This window comes from Macrobrachium rosenbergii, chromosome 56 (assembly GCF_040412425.1).
Source record: "Macrobrachium rosenbergii isolate ZJJX-2024 chromosome 56, ASM4041242v1, whole genome shotgun sequence".
NCBI lineage: Eukaryota > Metazoa > Arthropoda > Malacostraca > Decapoda > Palaemonidae > Macrobrachium > Macrobrachium rosenbergii.
Window position 1 is genome coordinate 12,998,437 of NC_089796.1, and position 16,887 is coordinate 13,015,323.

Below are 16,887 nucleotides of genomic sequence, written 5' to 3' on the forward strand. Positions count from 1 at the left end.
CACATTAAACATGTCAATATAATCATGCTCCATGCCACGTTTATCGCAAACAGCTCATAATTCTAAAATGAACTTAGGGTTAAATATAATTTTATTTTACATTTGCATGTTCTGGCCATACCAATCAGTCAAAATTACCATAAGCACGTGGTAATTTTCGTTTAATATCTCATTCTCTCAATATATATATATATATATATATATATATATATATATATATATATATATATATATATATATATATATATATATATATATAAAACAACAGGTAAGGAAGTACCATAATGGGTGAAGGTCCTGACCGGTTTCGACTTTATTTCTAAGTCATTGGCTCATTGGCTTAGAAATAGCAAAGAAATAAAAGTCGAAACCGGTCAGGACCTACGCCCAGTATGTTATTTCTTCACCTGTAGTTCTGAGTGACATAAATCAGGTGTCATTGTGATTTATTATATATATATATATATATATATATATATATATATATATATATATATATATATATATATATATATATATATCATAATGAATGTTTACTTCATTCACGTGCGAAAAACATAAGTTAATGGTGTTTCTGCACTTGATCCGTGAGAATGTATTCAAATTTTGTATATTTATAATATCAATATCCAATGACGTGACGTGAAGTAACATCACATTACCGTAAGTTAAACCAGAGAGGGAAAAATACTTAATTCAACAAACAAATAAATTTTACATTCCTTGAAATATTCAGGAATTTTCTTTGTAGTTTCGACGATGATTCACCGGGGCAGTCAGTTGCAGCCTTCGTCTCATGACTGGGCTCTAAGACTACGTCCAATGAATAATCGAGAAAATTATAAAAGGCCAGAATCCCGCATTGCCTAGGCCCTAACTGCACACCGTCACAACAGCCAGACAGAATAAATAAACACGATGGAGATGAACACTACTACTGATTATAATAATGACTGCAATTCATATTAGTTTCGTTTAAGTAAGAGTGGTTTTGAAATATAGGAGGAAACGTCCTCTTTGCCACGGAACGATATATTAAGAGCGTAGTGTTCAGCTGCCAACAAAGCTCAGGGTGACAGATGAAGCTTACTACGCCATCAACTTTGATTCTACACCACGGGACGAGTCACTTACAACTCATGCGAGCTAATTCTACAAGATTCATTCCAAATGACAGTGAACTACCAGTGACTGATGCGGAAATGTAAATCTTTCGTGAAGTCTGCTACTGGCGACTAATCTTACTTCATTCCAATCTTTAAACAGTGTAAACCTTACACTCAAGACGATATTGGAACATAAGATGCCATGTGGGCATGGGAATCGCAAGGGGCTTACAAAACTTCCTCTTCAAATCGTTGCTTAGAAACTTGTAATGCACAATACAGAGTATGGCACAAACAACAAAGAATTGTTAAAACAGACCAAAGAACTCAAAAGAATGAACCAGTGAGAGAAAAGTAAAAGTAAATATTACAAAATACACCACACCTTCGCTTCCGATCTCTAATCTATTCTTTTGTTTTCATTTCCCCCAATACCTTATCCACCTATATTTTTCTGCTATCCCCACCCATTCCCCCATCTGTTTCCTATCTTGATCAACAATCCTACATGTAATCTGATTCAACACCCCAAAACTAATTATGGCGCCCTCTATCGGTGGAAAACAAACTGTTTTAAACGCACAATAATTACCATCAACATAAATAACATGCAACTAATATGACAAAGAGTCTCATATTAGCCTAAAGGTGGCATTTTGTAGAGAGAGAGAGAGAGAGAGAGAGAGAGAAATTACCTGTGGATCGGTTCTAAACCTTGAAGGAGGGATATTACCTCGCAGAGAGAGAAAGAGAGAAATTACCTGTGGATTGGTTCTACACACTGGGGCAGGGATGTTACCTCGTATAGAGAGAGAGAGAGAGAGAGAGAGAGAGAGAGAGAGAGAGAGACAGAGAGAGAGAGATAAAAACAAAATGTACACAGCTATGAGTTGAATATTTTCTTACCCTACTATTACCGGGCGACCCTCTACTTTATGAAAGCATAATTCAGAATCAATAAAATAAAAAAAAAGATGAAATTAGAACCTATTTTCAAAAGGGTAAGTACCAATTTATGATATGAAGCGCAATATAAAGGGCACTAGATTTGTAATAAGCTCCTGATAGACGGGAAATTCTGCTGTGCACAGTACCATTACCCCGCCAAAACATGTCATTAACGGAACTCCAAGCCGGAATGCACGACGTTATTAGAGGTATATCGTATTACACAATTAATGGAGATCATCTGATAATCTTGTGTATGAATGCACGTATATATGTACATGTGTATATATATGTATACATTATATATATATATATATATATATATATATATATATATATATATATACTTAATGTATATACAGTATATAAATACATACATATATCTCATACATTAACCAAACACAAAGACGTCATATCACAGAATATACAGTATCTACAAGCCACCTGCACCCAACATTCTCACGCACAGTAACGCATACCTCAAATACCAACGCCAGTTATTTTTTTTTAAATTCTATAAGAATAACACAGGCTTGTCATTGTGCCGGAATGATCAGCCAGGAAGGGTAAAACACCAAGGCGCGCTGACTACGTCTTCTGTCAAAATCAATACGAGGCATGACAGTACAGTACTTAGCTCTGGAAACAAAGCAAACCCTTTGGACCCTCGCCGTGTCCTGGTTAAGACAAATGTCTTGTGATGAAGGTTTGCAAGAGAGAGAGAGAGAGAGAGAGAGAGAGAGAGAGAGAGAGAGAGAGAGAGAGTTCCAAACCAAAATAAGGACATAACATTTTTCCCGTTGACTTCGGGATTTTGTTCCATCCCTTATCCCACAGTATGCGTAAGAAACTTGTTTAAAGCAACGCTTTATACAAGAGACAAAGAACTTTAGTAATGTAAATGGAAACTAAGAACAATTCCCTTGTTGTTCATTTGTTTTACGATTACGAGTCAATTTCCACAAAAATTAGGAGTAAACTTCGCCCAGCCGTTAGTTACACAAAATATATAAAAATGAATATAAAACTCGAGAAAACACAGAAACTTGATAGGAACACACATACAAACGTACACGTAGAAAAAGGTTTGTAGTCTGGGTGGTAATATACACAACTACCAACACAGCAACTCGTAACAAAGAAAACCGACTAAAATTATCCAGCATGTTCAGAATTCTTTCTTTTTATTGCTTTCTTGTTTTCTTGAGCATGACGTTACGCACTTGAACGTGAGGCCTCAACATCAAACCTGAATAATTCGAGAGCTACACCTGAAACACAGCCATGCTGTGCCCTTGAAAGGTACTGGGGCTATCCTCTTTAATTCATGCAGTACACCTGCATGACGGGAAATGCTTTCCAGGGAAATAAATAAACGTAATAACTGTGTAGTTACAGGCGCTACTTTACCAGTAATGTACTCAGTATTTGACTAAGTAAGTAAGTGAACTCATAAAAGCCCTCTTTTTACGAGTAAATGATCCATGATAATCAGCTAAATAAATAAGCGAGATCATAAAAGCTCTCTTTGTAGGGAAATTATCAGTATTAATCAGATGAATAAATAAGCGAGCTCATATAAAAGCTCTTTAAAACAAATGATCCGAATTAATCAGCTAGATAACAGGCGAATGGATCAAGTCTCTGCTTATCCTGAAATGTTTCATATTATTTAAGTTAAATCAGAAAGCGATAGGATAAAAACCCTTCATCAATATATACTTCATATTAAGCTACATAATCGGATAAAAACCATATTAATAAGGACATGTTCCCCATCAGTTGTCAATCCCTTAATACTCCTATTTTTTTCATATAAAACCCGTCCTTACCCGTAATGGCTAAGAAGAATTAGTAGCAAGAAACATGTACACAAATCCAACTTCAGTAAAAAATCTTCACTTATAACTTATCCATTAAGTTTAATTACTCCTCAGAGCCACACGCAATAAAAATAAACACTTTTAAATATTCCACAAAAATTAAGAGGGGGGGTGACAATCACATAAGTAATGTCAAAGTGAAGACCCTAATATGTTTAACTTGCTTACAAAGCTGCGCAGAATACAGAAAATAAAAATCACGCAATTATCAATGAAAAACAGCAAAATAAATGCAAACCTTTCCATTTCAGTGTTTAAAATTACTTTGCAAATCTCCAAGGACACGAAGTAAAAAACATAATAAAAGCCATGATGCAAACAAGTAATGACAAACAGAATACTGAGCGCCTGCATTTGAACACACACGGACTTCAGTCAGAAGCCAAGCTGCCATACTGATAAGGCTCTCATTAGCCACCTGTTAACCTGCCTCACACCTGTTAAACTTTACCTTCATATTTCCCCAAAACTAAACGTTCATGTGCAATTCAGCATCTACTCAACCACGTTCTTAGCAACCAGCCGGTCTTTATTACAAGCAAGCATTTTTCTTATTTACGACAAATTAATGATTGTATATTGTCTATATGCAACCAAAGTTGCTTTCTTTGAAATGCCGAACGTTCTTTGTTATTTTCAAGCAATAACTACTCAATTGTAAACTGGCCTTCCAGTATACCATTTAAGAGGCTGGCATCAACGGAATTTCTCTTGCAAAATTTACTCTGATAGCAATCCACCATTTCTATTCTTACAGGAATTTGCAATGTCTAAAGTGAACTTAATTTTCAAGAAGGTTCGTATTACAAACTATTAAATAAATTATTTAAAAATAAGCCAAAAGAATATGCTTATACAAATGTGAAATTATCAACACGTGCATTGTCATCGCAAGAGGTCTACGAATACACCACAGCTGCGCTTGAAATACTGGAGGGAATCAAAGTTTCATATATATATATATATATATATATATATATATATATATATATATATATATATATATATATATATATATATATATAGTGTATATATATATAGATGTGTGTGTGTGTGTGTGTGTGTGTGTGTCTGATAGACGATCAAAAAGCTGAAGATGAGGAATGAATAGTGTTGGAATCTGAAAGAGAAAGAACCCATAAGCAATAAACTTATGTCTGAATCGCGAATAATGGAGGAATAGCTGATAGTCGAGCTGCCTTCATCTGTCATGGGAACCTTCACATCACGCAGTACGAAAATTATGTATATACTTGGTAGTTAAGTGTGTGTGTGTGTGTGTGTGTGTGTGTGTGTGTGTGTGTGTGTGTGTGTGTGTGTGTGTGTGTGTGAGAGAGAGAGAGAGTTTTTCATACAAGATTCTTTGGATCTTAGTATCACGTAAAAGTTAAGACACTAATGAGAGAGAGAGAGAGAGAGAGAGAGAGAGAGAGAGAGAGAGAGAGAGAGAGAGAATGACGTTGTCTCCTGTATTTTAACCTTAATACCAAAGGGTTTGTCTTTCTTACAGTTGAACTTGTCAGTATTACAATTATCTCACATCCTACATGAGAGAGAGAGAGAGAGAGAGAGAGAGAGAGAGAGAGAGAGAGAGAGAGAGAGAGAGAGAGAGAGAGAGAGGACTGCTGCAAAAGGTCGCAAAAGGGTCTCTTCCCTAATGTCTTGACATACAATGTATATACCAGTCCCACATGGTTCTGGAATTAAAATGCCTATTAAAATCGAGTTCAGCGCTACTTACCGTCGTGTACAAAAAACAGCAAGCACCACGATCGCAATCTTCATATAGCGTGTTACTGACCTGAAACAAAGGAAAATTACAAATTAGTATTTTACTTTTATTCGTACTTAATGAAAATATTCATATTTTTGATTAAACAATTATTTTCAGTATACATTTTTCTCAAACATAGCAAGTTCAACATATCCCAAAGCGTATTTATGGTTACTGAACTCATAAAAATGTTATACGCGTATGTACACAGTACACATGGGTATTCATATTCAAGAGCAAATAATAAAAATGTTGTACTCGCGCACAATATTTAAAACCATCTAATAAATTCATCTTTTTCTTTCTATAGATCGTACACTGTTCCAAGTGTGAGCGAGGATGTTTACTAATATGCCATACTTTTCAAATTTTTCTCATTTATGAGAATTGAATTGAATACAGAATTTAGGCCAAAGGTCAAGCACTGGGACCTATCAGGTCATTCAGAGCTGAAACGAAAATTCATAGTAAAAGGTTTGAAAGGTATAACAGGCGAAAAACCTCGCAGTTGCACTATGAATCAATTGTTAGGAGAGGGTGGAAAGTAAGATGGAAGATAGAGAATATGAAAGGAGGTACAGTAAAAGGAATGAAAAGGGTTGCAGCTAGGGGGCGAAGGCACGCTGCTAAGAACCTTAAGTAACACCTACAGTGCACCGCATGAGGTGCACTGACGGCACTAACTCCCAACGGAGTTCTCATTTATATGAAGAACCCATTTGACTGCCGGAGTTCAATTCCACCGACCGGCTGATGAAGAGTTAGAGGAATTTATTTCTGGTGATAGAAATTCATTTCTCGCTATAATGTGGTTCGGATTCCACTATAAGCTGTAGGTCCCGTTGCTAAGTAACCAACTGGTTCTTAGCCACGTAAAATAAGTCTAATCCTTCGGGCCAGCCCTAGGAGAGCTGTTAATCAGCTCAGTGGTCTGGTAAAACTAAGGTATACTTAACTTTTAACCCTCCTGGACTAAATAAAGAAATCTGCACACACACAAAAAAAAATATATATATATACAGTATATATATAATTCCCTTTCGGTAGGTAAACTAACCAACTGTATACATTGCAAGATTTTAGCATATAATGAAGCGATTTTCATTTATTTTAACAATAAGCGGTTTAGGCTTCGTTCCATTTAAAAGAATGTACTGCATTAAAACAAAAAAAGGTACTAACATACAATATAAACGCACGCTACCCTAAAACGCATAGTCTGCTATGAGAACGCTACGGCAGGGCGGTGTAAAATAATGCCTTGTTAATTGCCAATTACGCAATGGTTTAACGGTGAAAGCTTTTTCATTTTGCATGTAATGTTAGCGTCGTTTACTTTCGAAGTTATGAACAACTATGAAACGAGTCTAACACAGATAGGCATTTGTTTCATTTAATAATAGTAATAATAATAATAATAGGTAAAAACACCTAATGCATTCTATCAATGAAAGCTTTTATATATATATATATATATATATATATATATATATATATATATATATATATATATATATATATATATATATATATATATATATATATATATATATAGTCACTACCATAGTAAATTGTGTAACGCACCATAAAATTCCGAGAAATTCCGGCAAAGTAACACACTAAACCTTCGTCGAAACTATTTTGATCACAGTGATAGCAATAATACTCTCTGATGTCATCGCGTCCAACCAAATATTCAAAGATTTTCAACCAAAATACTGGAAGGTGAAAGTGCAGGCTTGAGAATATTCATCATACAATCTTCGGTTCTACGCTGCAAAAGAAGGAACTCCAATAATTTCCTAGTCACGAAATGAATAAGACAAGTTATATAAAAAAAACCCTTTGTCACGTATGAGGCATTCACATGACAGTGAATATAATTCAGCGATAAATATCACGACAAGACAAATGCAAGTAAATAAGTTAATAAACTTAAGTGAACGAAACACGACGGCTACTATAGAATTATATGAGATAAAACTTTACGATACTACATTTCAAATCCAGTATTCATGCGAAACACATGCGTAAATTAAAACATGCACGAAAGCATTACTACCAGTAATGTTCTTAAAACGTGACAGAATGATGACCAGAGATTGACAAGATATTCATGTGCCAATCAAGCAACAAAAACACTAATCGGAAAACTGCAAAATCATGGCGTAAGTACATTGCCAATCAACAGCTCTGCCGAGAATTCTGAAATGGATGATTTACACTAAGAATAATGATATTTATAAAGGGAAAATAATTACCACAAATATACTAGTTTCTTAGTATGCCGATTCTAAAAAGGCAGCGGTGGGGAGCCTAAAATCAAAAGGCTTACGACCCTAAATTAAGAAGTTTCGTCAAAATCGTAAGGTTTGGGATAAGAAACCTTTAGTCAGGAAACACATGAAATGCACACTCATGGGGTCACCCGCTACTTGTTCAAGAACAAGAACACAAAAAATGTAAGAGACAAACATCACTGCAAATTTGCCAGAAGCTATCAAATCTTTTATAAACGTGACGATGTAATTTATCCAAGGCGATGTAAGTACCAAAAGTGTCAGATGAGCAATCTTTTTAGTCTCATACTATGATGATATTAATATAGAATTACTATGTACGTAGCATGAATACGTCACAACTGATAAATAAAACAAAATACAATCAAAGGACGGAGAGAAGAAAAACGAAACGCAAAAATCAAACGAGGGTTACACGAAGGAACCAGAAAACAGCGCCACAAAAAGGAAAGGGACAGATATAAAACATGATAAAGCAAAAGGAAAAAGAAAGAGAGTCACAACAAGGACATTGTCAGTGCCGTGGCCTTTCGGTACTCGTGACCAAGCGCTGCGAGCAACACCCTTTCGCGTCCACCCGTCTCGCATCTCCATTCCCCTCTTCATCCCGGCGACCCCGGTTACCCCACCCGTCAAGTCACCCCTTCCCCACACCCACCCACACACACAGACCTCCCTGATACTCGATCACGCACAGAACAGGGAAGGATTTGCAAGCGTCTTGGAAGGGCATCGTCGTCCCTCCTTGGCTAAGTAACGGGAGGAGTGGGAGGATGGGGGGGAGGGAAGATAGCACCAAGCACTTTCTCCTGCTGCCTCTCTCAGAGAAGTTCTCTTGCTAATTATGAGTTTTATATTACATATACAACTTCTATCGTGTGGATAATACCTCCCTCATATGATTTTGAATACTTAAAACGCGTACCCCCTCTCTCTCTCTCTCTCTCTCTCTCTCTCTCTCTCTCTCTCTCTCTCTCTTTCTCGTTTAGCCCCACATTTCATAAATACCACGGATCTATTCTTGCGCTTCCTGTTATGGCATCACGCAGCGCACATACACACACACACACACAACAGCAGGATTTACATCAAATGACCGATAATCAAATGAGATCCTAATACCAGGGGCATTGATAAAGGAAAATATATCAAGGCAAAACACGCCTTTGTGTGCGGTGCTAAATTAGCTTCGATTACAGCATGGTCCGGATTTTTATGTTGGTAAACAATCAGGGTTTGTGAACGTATGTGCGCCCGCACACTCGCACATACGCATCGTTGATTTATATAACGAGCTAATATCAAAAGATTGCAGCTACATGTTATAATTCCAACTACGCTTGTTGCCACCGAACAGATGAAGCGACCTGAATTTATGAGGATCTGTGTATATTCACTAGCCTGGACAAAATAGGTCATGGTTAGGATCAAATACCAACCAGAGAATGAATAATCATAAATTATATGATAATTAACCGAAGCATTACTACATCTCACAAGGACAACATACATACATACATACACATTATATATATATATATATATATATATATATATATATATATATATATATATATATATATATATATATATATATAATATATATATAAAGTAATTTCCATCAGCAATTTCGCTGCCCGCCTCTTCACATTGTTGTTTTTCTCCAATATGAAATTATACACGATTTCAATGACAATAATAATAATAGTAGTAAGACTTGTATCATACATGATCCCAATGATATAATTCTGCTTATTAATATATTCAGTCCCGAATTTTTCAACTTCAACACGAGAATAACAAAGTAAATGCAATAAATTCAAAGACTTGTAAAATGAATTACATTATGTAAGACATTTAAAATAAAAAATGTCGCTGCTATCTGAAGTCCAAAGAGAGCAACCGGGCCGACGAGAGAGAGAGAGAGAGAGAGAGAGAGAGAGAGAGAGAGAGAGAGAGAGAGAGAGAGAGAGAGACTAGATTAAAAAAAAAAAGGTCTGTCTGCAGGAAACATATCTTGTGAATGATTTCACAACAGTTGGGTGAGGAAAACCTTGTCGAGGCTCTCACGTTTTCTGGTGTTGTGTACATCTTGTGCACGGTCCTCTCTCTCTCTCTCTCTCTCTCTCTCTCTCTCTCTCTCTCTCTCTCTCTCTCTCTCGACTTACAACCAGGTACCCATTTCACTGCTTCACAACAAAAGGCAGGTTTTACCCCATTTCACTTTTGTCCGGTTCGAGAATCGAACATGGCTACCTCATGTAATTATAATAACCACAATTCTCCCCCCCCCGCATTTTATGAGCTGAATGCCCCACCCAAAGAGAGGGAGAGAGAGAGAGAGAGCGGAGCATTAGTTAGTAACAAGTGACAAAATACTGCAACGCGAAACAAACAGCGTGTACTGAGAGAGAGAGAGAGAGAGAGAGAGAGAGAGAGAGAGAGAGAGAGAGAGAGAGAGAGAGAGGGGAATTAGTTAGTAACAACGGACAGAATAAAGCGAGCTTTAGTTTAACGCGAAACAACAACAGTGTGTACTGAGAGAGAGAGAGAGAGAGAGAGAGAGAGAGAGAGAGAGAGAGAGAGAGAGAGAGAGAGAGAGCACTGGGTGCTGGGTAGGCGGCATCTGAAGGTCGATATGGTCTCGGGCAAGGAACTGGGTGACTCACAAGAGAAGGGTATTCTTCTGGGTGTTTATGCCCTCTTGTCCAGCGTCTGTTTCAAGTCTGCTAGATATACAAAAGCTATTTCCTTACTTAAAATTATTATTATTATTATTATTATTATTATTATTATTATTAGTAGTAGTAGTAGTAGTAGTAGTAGTAGTAGTAGATCATACAAAGAATCCTTCAAACTACAACACTACTTACAGAAAATGGATAAGCTCATTTAACTACCCTGTTGTCAACTTCTCAAGCATAGAGAGAGAGAGAGAGAGAGAGAGAGAGAGAGAGAGAGAGAGCGCTCTGTCTAGTCATGAAGACAGTCTGCTAAAGACAGCTGCTCGTTCCTTCGTTTCTCCACTCACCAGTAACTTGAGGGAGCCACGCCCATCTTCCACCCTCAGGCGTTCACAGTAGATGGAAGCTTTATGACTGAACCGAGAGAGAGAGAGAGAGAGAGAGAGAGAGAGAGAGAGAGAGAGAGAGAGAGTGTGTAACCATGAGGATAAACACCCAATACCCTCACTTAACCAGGAAATCTTAAACAAGGAAGAACAAAGAAACAAATTCCATTGCACAAGCTACACAGTCTTCCATAAAAGAACTCATAAATTTATTATGCAATATATACAGTCTTCCTCAGATGAATACCTTATTACACTAAGACACACGAACACAAGATAGACGGAAGAAACTAATCACAGTTGAAGGATCCTCTGACATTAAAATCCTAATTAAGAGTGGCCGAGAGCACTAGAGGACGTCTTCTTGCTCGCGTCATTATAAGAGCAGTGATCCTCCAAAAAAAAAGGCAACATCGTTTCACAATGTTATGGAACACAAAATAAAAGTGACCCGTAATTAACATTTATTTTCCCAAGAAAATCTTCAAATTTCTCTTATTTCCCATCGGAGATTCACTAATGCTAGAGCTGGTTTCTTTCACGTTAGGTTTAGTGTACACTAAGTCGTTCCTATTCCTTCTCTAAAACCTCCCTCTAATCTCATTTTGTGACTGATGAATAAATACCACAATAAGACCATTAATTCAATGCGAAACTGTACTTCGACTATAAAGCTCCATGTCACTTTGCTTTATGACTTATTTCACCAATAAGTGTATACTTTCTTGATTCTTAATTTAGTTTTCTTGGGCATTTTACTCCACTATATTCGTACAATTTTCTTTTCCTCATATGGCTATTACCTTGTCAACCTAACTCCAGATATCTAGCGATGAATCAATTAATTAATCAAAGTGATAATACCCAAAATATTATTATTATTGTCTGAATAACACTTTATAATAAAAGTCTTACAAATGTCAGAATAATATTGAATAACACGACAGCGACGAGAAACACTGAAAGGCGAGGACAGTATAAAACACTAAAGCTAAATAACAACAGTAACACTGATGCCAGGAGCGAGAGAGAGGTACTAAACGAGGGCGATTAAAGTCGCGACAGAGATTCCGAGAACTTGTTCCGTTGACATTCGATTTCCGTAAACCAGCCCGTGACACAAAAGCTTTTAAATACCTGGAAGGGCGGCTGGAACAAAGGGACCAAAGTTAGAAAGCGCTACCGAGTTCAAACAGGTGTTCGTCATTACCACCACAATCACTGCGATTCTTATACCATTGCAGTTGTTATTGCTTGCAGTCATCACCTTTACGGGACCCACATTAATGTAAGCAAATGTAACAGTAACAAGAATTGTAGTCATAATAATGATAGGTTGCTGAACTTGCTGGAAATTATATTATGCTGGCAATATCGTAACCTAATTAGGCTAATAATATAGACCCCGAAAATAATAATAATAATAATAATAATAATAATAATAATAATAATAATAATAATAATAATAATGGAGACTGTTCTGACAGGTACAAAGCATAAGTTGGTGATTAATCAATACTTTTATATAAAAATAACACAATATTTAAAGTGATATATAATAAAAACAAATATTACTAATTTAATACAACTTAACCAAAACCTCCGTTACTTTTGTCACTGCCATTAATGCATTGTTTCCATCTGCTTTAATAAAAAAAAAACAAAAGCAACCCTAAAACAAACAAAAAATAAAATAGAAAAAAATCCATCAACAAAATAAACGAAAACTCACAGCGTATCACGAAGAGACTGAGCTTCTGCAATTCACCCCGGCAGTTACACGATACTGGAAAACAGGTGAAATGAAGAAGAAAAGAAGTGAGAGGAGAGCGGTGGGGGGAGGGACTCCTCAGGTGAGCAATGACCTGACAAACATGTTTTTCTTGTAAGTCACCTGGACGTTTCGTTAGTAAACCTACATTTTATAAATAAATATATGTAATGTATAAATACATATATACATAATTAATTTTTATCACATCACCGTGACATTTTATATGCACATACATTAAGCTACACATGTCGTCTAATATCCAATTCGGTCTAACTAGGAAATAATACCGAAGGGGAATTACAATTGGTATGTGGTTAGTCACCTCCCAGGTGACGAACCACTTACCATCCGTAATTCCCCTTCGGTATTATTTCCTAGGCAGAGCGAATTGGATATTAAACGACATTTGTAGCTTAATGTTTGTATAGATACATTATATATATATATATATATATATATATATATATATATATATATATATATATATATATATATATATATATATATATATATATATATATATATATATATATATATATATATATATATATATGTATACATTATTATATCTTTCTATATATATTTTAGATTTACAATATAAATATATATGCAAAGTTTAGTTATCTGAATTAACATATATATAATTTCTGCTTGTTGCTCTTTTTATTGAGAGCTTGTTCTTAAGGGCACTGTCTGGGCGCTTTACGATTTCTCCCTAGAACCGGGACAAGCAGAAATTATTTACCATTACTTAGATACGCACCCTTCGCCCACATGCAGAATTAACAGAGATTACAAAGGTAAAAGTCTCTGACATATTTTAATATTTGTAGCTGAGTAAAAAGAAAATCTACGAAATATCAATGTAGCATTCATTGATTTACCATTATTGTACTTTTATTTCAGCATTCCCAAAGACTGCTTAAGTTCTTAAACTCGTTAATAATACTCATTAAAGCACTGAATTTTCTTAAGAATGGTGCAATATACATAAAAATGTAATTATTACTAATGCTAATAATAACGCACATTTTAAGGCAGATGTTGAATGCGGTAGCGACTTGTTTACTGTTAAACGTACCGGTAAATAATAATAAAAATAATAATAATTATTATTATTATTATTATTATTATTACTATTATTATTAATTATTACCTCCGTAATTTAATGACACCAATCAAAGCATCGCTCTCACCAACGAAACAAGTCCCAACTGTTTGAGACTTCATAAATTTTCCATCCAATATCCCAGGGCAAAAATCCCCTCAAACAATCAATTGTTACCGGGTATTCCTCCCTGCTGTTGTTTGTCCCGATAGATCACACGCTTCCGGTAATTCTGAATCACCGAGTCTCAAGAAATAAAATAACCCTTCCATAACAATCGATGTTTCCAGGAAAGTAAAATGAAAAAAATGACAAACATATTGCAGATCAAAGTCCATTTTTTTTAGATGTATTTCCCGATATATATAGCTCTATTCAGCTCTATTCTTCTTGGAAATGGACCTTTCAATCAGTGATTATTATTATTACTATTATTATTTCAAACCCACGGAGGACTACAAACCCAAACCTCGATCGATTCATTAATGACAATGCTCCTTAACAGAAAAGGTAAAATACCGTATGCAAACTACTGACATTAAATATTTACCACTGAAAAGTCTTAAAAGAGAAAAAAAAAAGAATCAATAAATCCCAACAGACACGTGGCGAATACTGATCATCATCATCATCTATTGATATAAGTCTATCTCATCCCCTTGACCGAAATGTTATAAAATAGGACGAGTGTAAGAGGCATATGACAGGACAGAAACCTAGAAACAGGATATGCCCAAAGACCTTCAACAGCAAAGTTAAAATAAAAACAATTGCCCAATTCAGCATAGCTCATCAAGTACGTGATCTACCACAGTTAGGATAACGTATGAAGTATATGATGCATCCATTTTAGCCTATTTGGATGGGCTTTCAAATAAAGGATGCACCCGTTGATAAGAAAGTCTATCAACCTTCATCAGCTGTTAGGATGGCCTCTGATGTATGGGATACATCTGAAGCAGAGGATTAAAATATTGGCAGGACGTCCTCTAAAATGTAACATGTATACTCCATTAGAAAACGCTGAAATTTTAAGATGCATCCACATAGGACTGATAGCCTATGTGGTCGAAACGTATCACAAGAGCCGAAGGACCCATGTTGAAGACTAGCCAATGAAGTGCAGGATGCCTCCAGTAAGGATTATTTTTTATAATTATAAACGCTGGACAAGTTATGGCAGCAGGATGATGATTCGACCACATCCTGTCTAAGGTCTCGCGGCAATTGCATGGGAAATTCCTTCCGATGACCGCTTTACCCACTAGCCTCCTGATGACCTTGACACGCACATCGAGAGAGAGAGAGAGAGCAAACAATACCATTTTGTTTACCGAGACACGCTGTTGGTTTTGGACAAAGATTAATCAAGGCCACTTGTGATCGATCGATGACATCGATAAGAGAGTGACCATATAAACACAAAGGAAGTCGGAGGAAGAAGAGGAGGCGCAGGAAGTGGTAGTTTCCTCCAGCTTGAAAAAGACCACAAAAGACATCCTACTTCCCTTTATTCGAACCAAGCCAAGGACTATTGTAGGACTGGCCGAAGGCAGTAAGAATAACATAAGAAGGGCTATCCAGTCATACTTGAATGCTGATCATTCAATGAATCCAAATGGGTAACCACTGAACCGTTCCCGTGAATATGTAAACTGACGGACACCATACTTGTTATGAGAAAAGAGAGAGAGAGAGAGAGAGAGAGAGAGAGAGAGAGAGAGAGAGAGAGAGAGAGAGAGTAGGGAGGGGGAGGGAGGAGCAATAAATAAATCCGCTTAAACCGTTATCATGAAGGGAAATGGCGGAGTAAAAACGAAGTCAAACTGAAGTCAGTGAATAACTTTACCCTTCACTAACATCAGATTAAATCGACCTAAATAATCCTCAACTACCGGCGTAAAAAATATATTTATTGGCTACATTAGGCATCATTTCCTCACGTGTATGTGTGTAAGAGACCGAGGGAGAATCCAGTTACATAAATTTCAAGTAGATGAGATCTTCCCATCAATATCCTACCTAAATGCCAGAGTATCTCCGGTTACATGCTCAAATCTCTCTCCCTCTTCTACCTTAAGCACACAAGTCAGAATAAGCACCTGTGATCACCTGAAGTTTACAAATAAACTAGGCAGGTGTGTTTACATATCAGTGATCGCATGCTTCTCAAACCAGCTGATAAAACTTGCTTGATTTTCTTCATTTAGTTTAAGTCTCAGTCAAGCCGCTCAGCGTAAATACATACAAATGATGCCCACGTGTCTATGTATATATATGTATATATTATACTTTCGTATTACAGTAAATGACATTCATATATATATATATATATATATATATATATATATATATATATATATATAATATTCATATTACACATATTACACTGTAGTATTACAGGAAAAGACACATATATATATATATATATATATATATATATATATATATATATATATATATGAATATTCATATTACACTGTAGTATTACAGGAAAAGACACACATATATATATATATATATATATATATATATATATATATATATATATATATATATATATATATATATATATATATATATATATATATATATATACATACTATACATACATATGCAAAAAAATGGCCGTTCAGGTACTCTCAAGTTTGGTAGTTTGTTTGATAATATTTTAAAGTAAAAGTGAAGGTGAAATATCTTGCACACCGTTGATTCACTTCCTCTGTGTATATATACAGTGTATATATATATAACACACACACATACATATATATATATATATATATATATATATATATATATAGAGAGAGAGAGAGAGAGAGAGAGAGAGAGAGAGAGAGAGAGAGAGAGAGAGAGACCCACACACACACACATACACACATATATATATATATATATATATATATATATATATATATATATAT

At 35.6% G+C, this 16,887-nt stretch overlaps 1 protein-coding gene across 50 annotated transcripts in view; it reads right to left on the reverse strand.

Moving 5' to 3' along the window:
• LOC136836526 (prominin-1-like) overlaps nt 1-16,887 on the reverse strand; it is a 420,188-nt gene that overhangs the window by 365,938 nt on the left and 37,363 nt on the right. For 3 of the 50 annotated variants that reach the window (XM_067100941.1, XM_067100918.1, XM_067100911.1), the window contains exon 2: nt 5,679-5,738. The exons of the other annotated variants lie outside the window; for them this stretch is intronic. The gene's annotated coding sequence lies outside the window, so the exon portion shown is untranslated. The remainder of the gene's footprint in view (nt 1-5,678; nt 5,739-16,887) is intronic. 50 annotated transcript variants of the gene reach the window in all.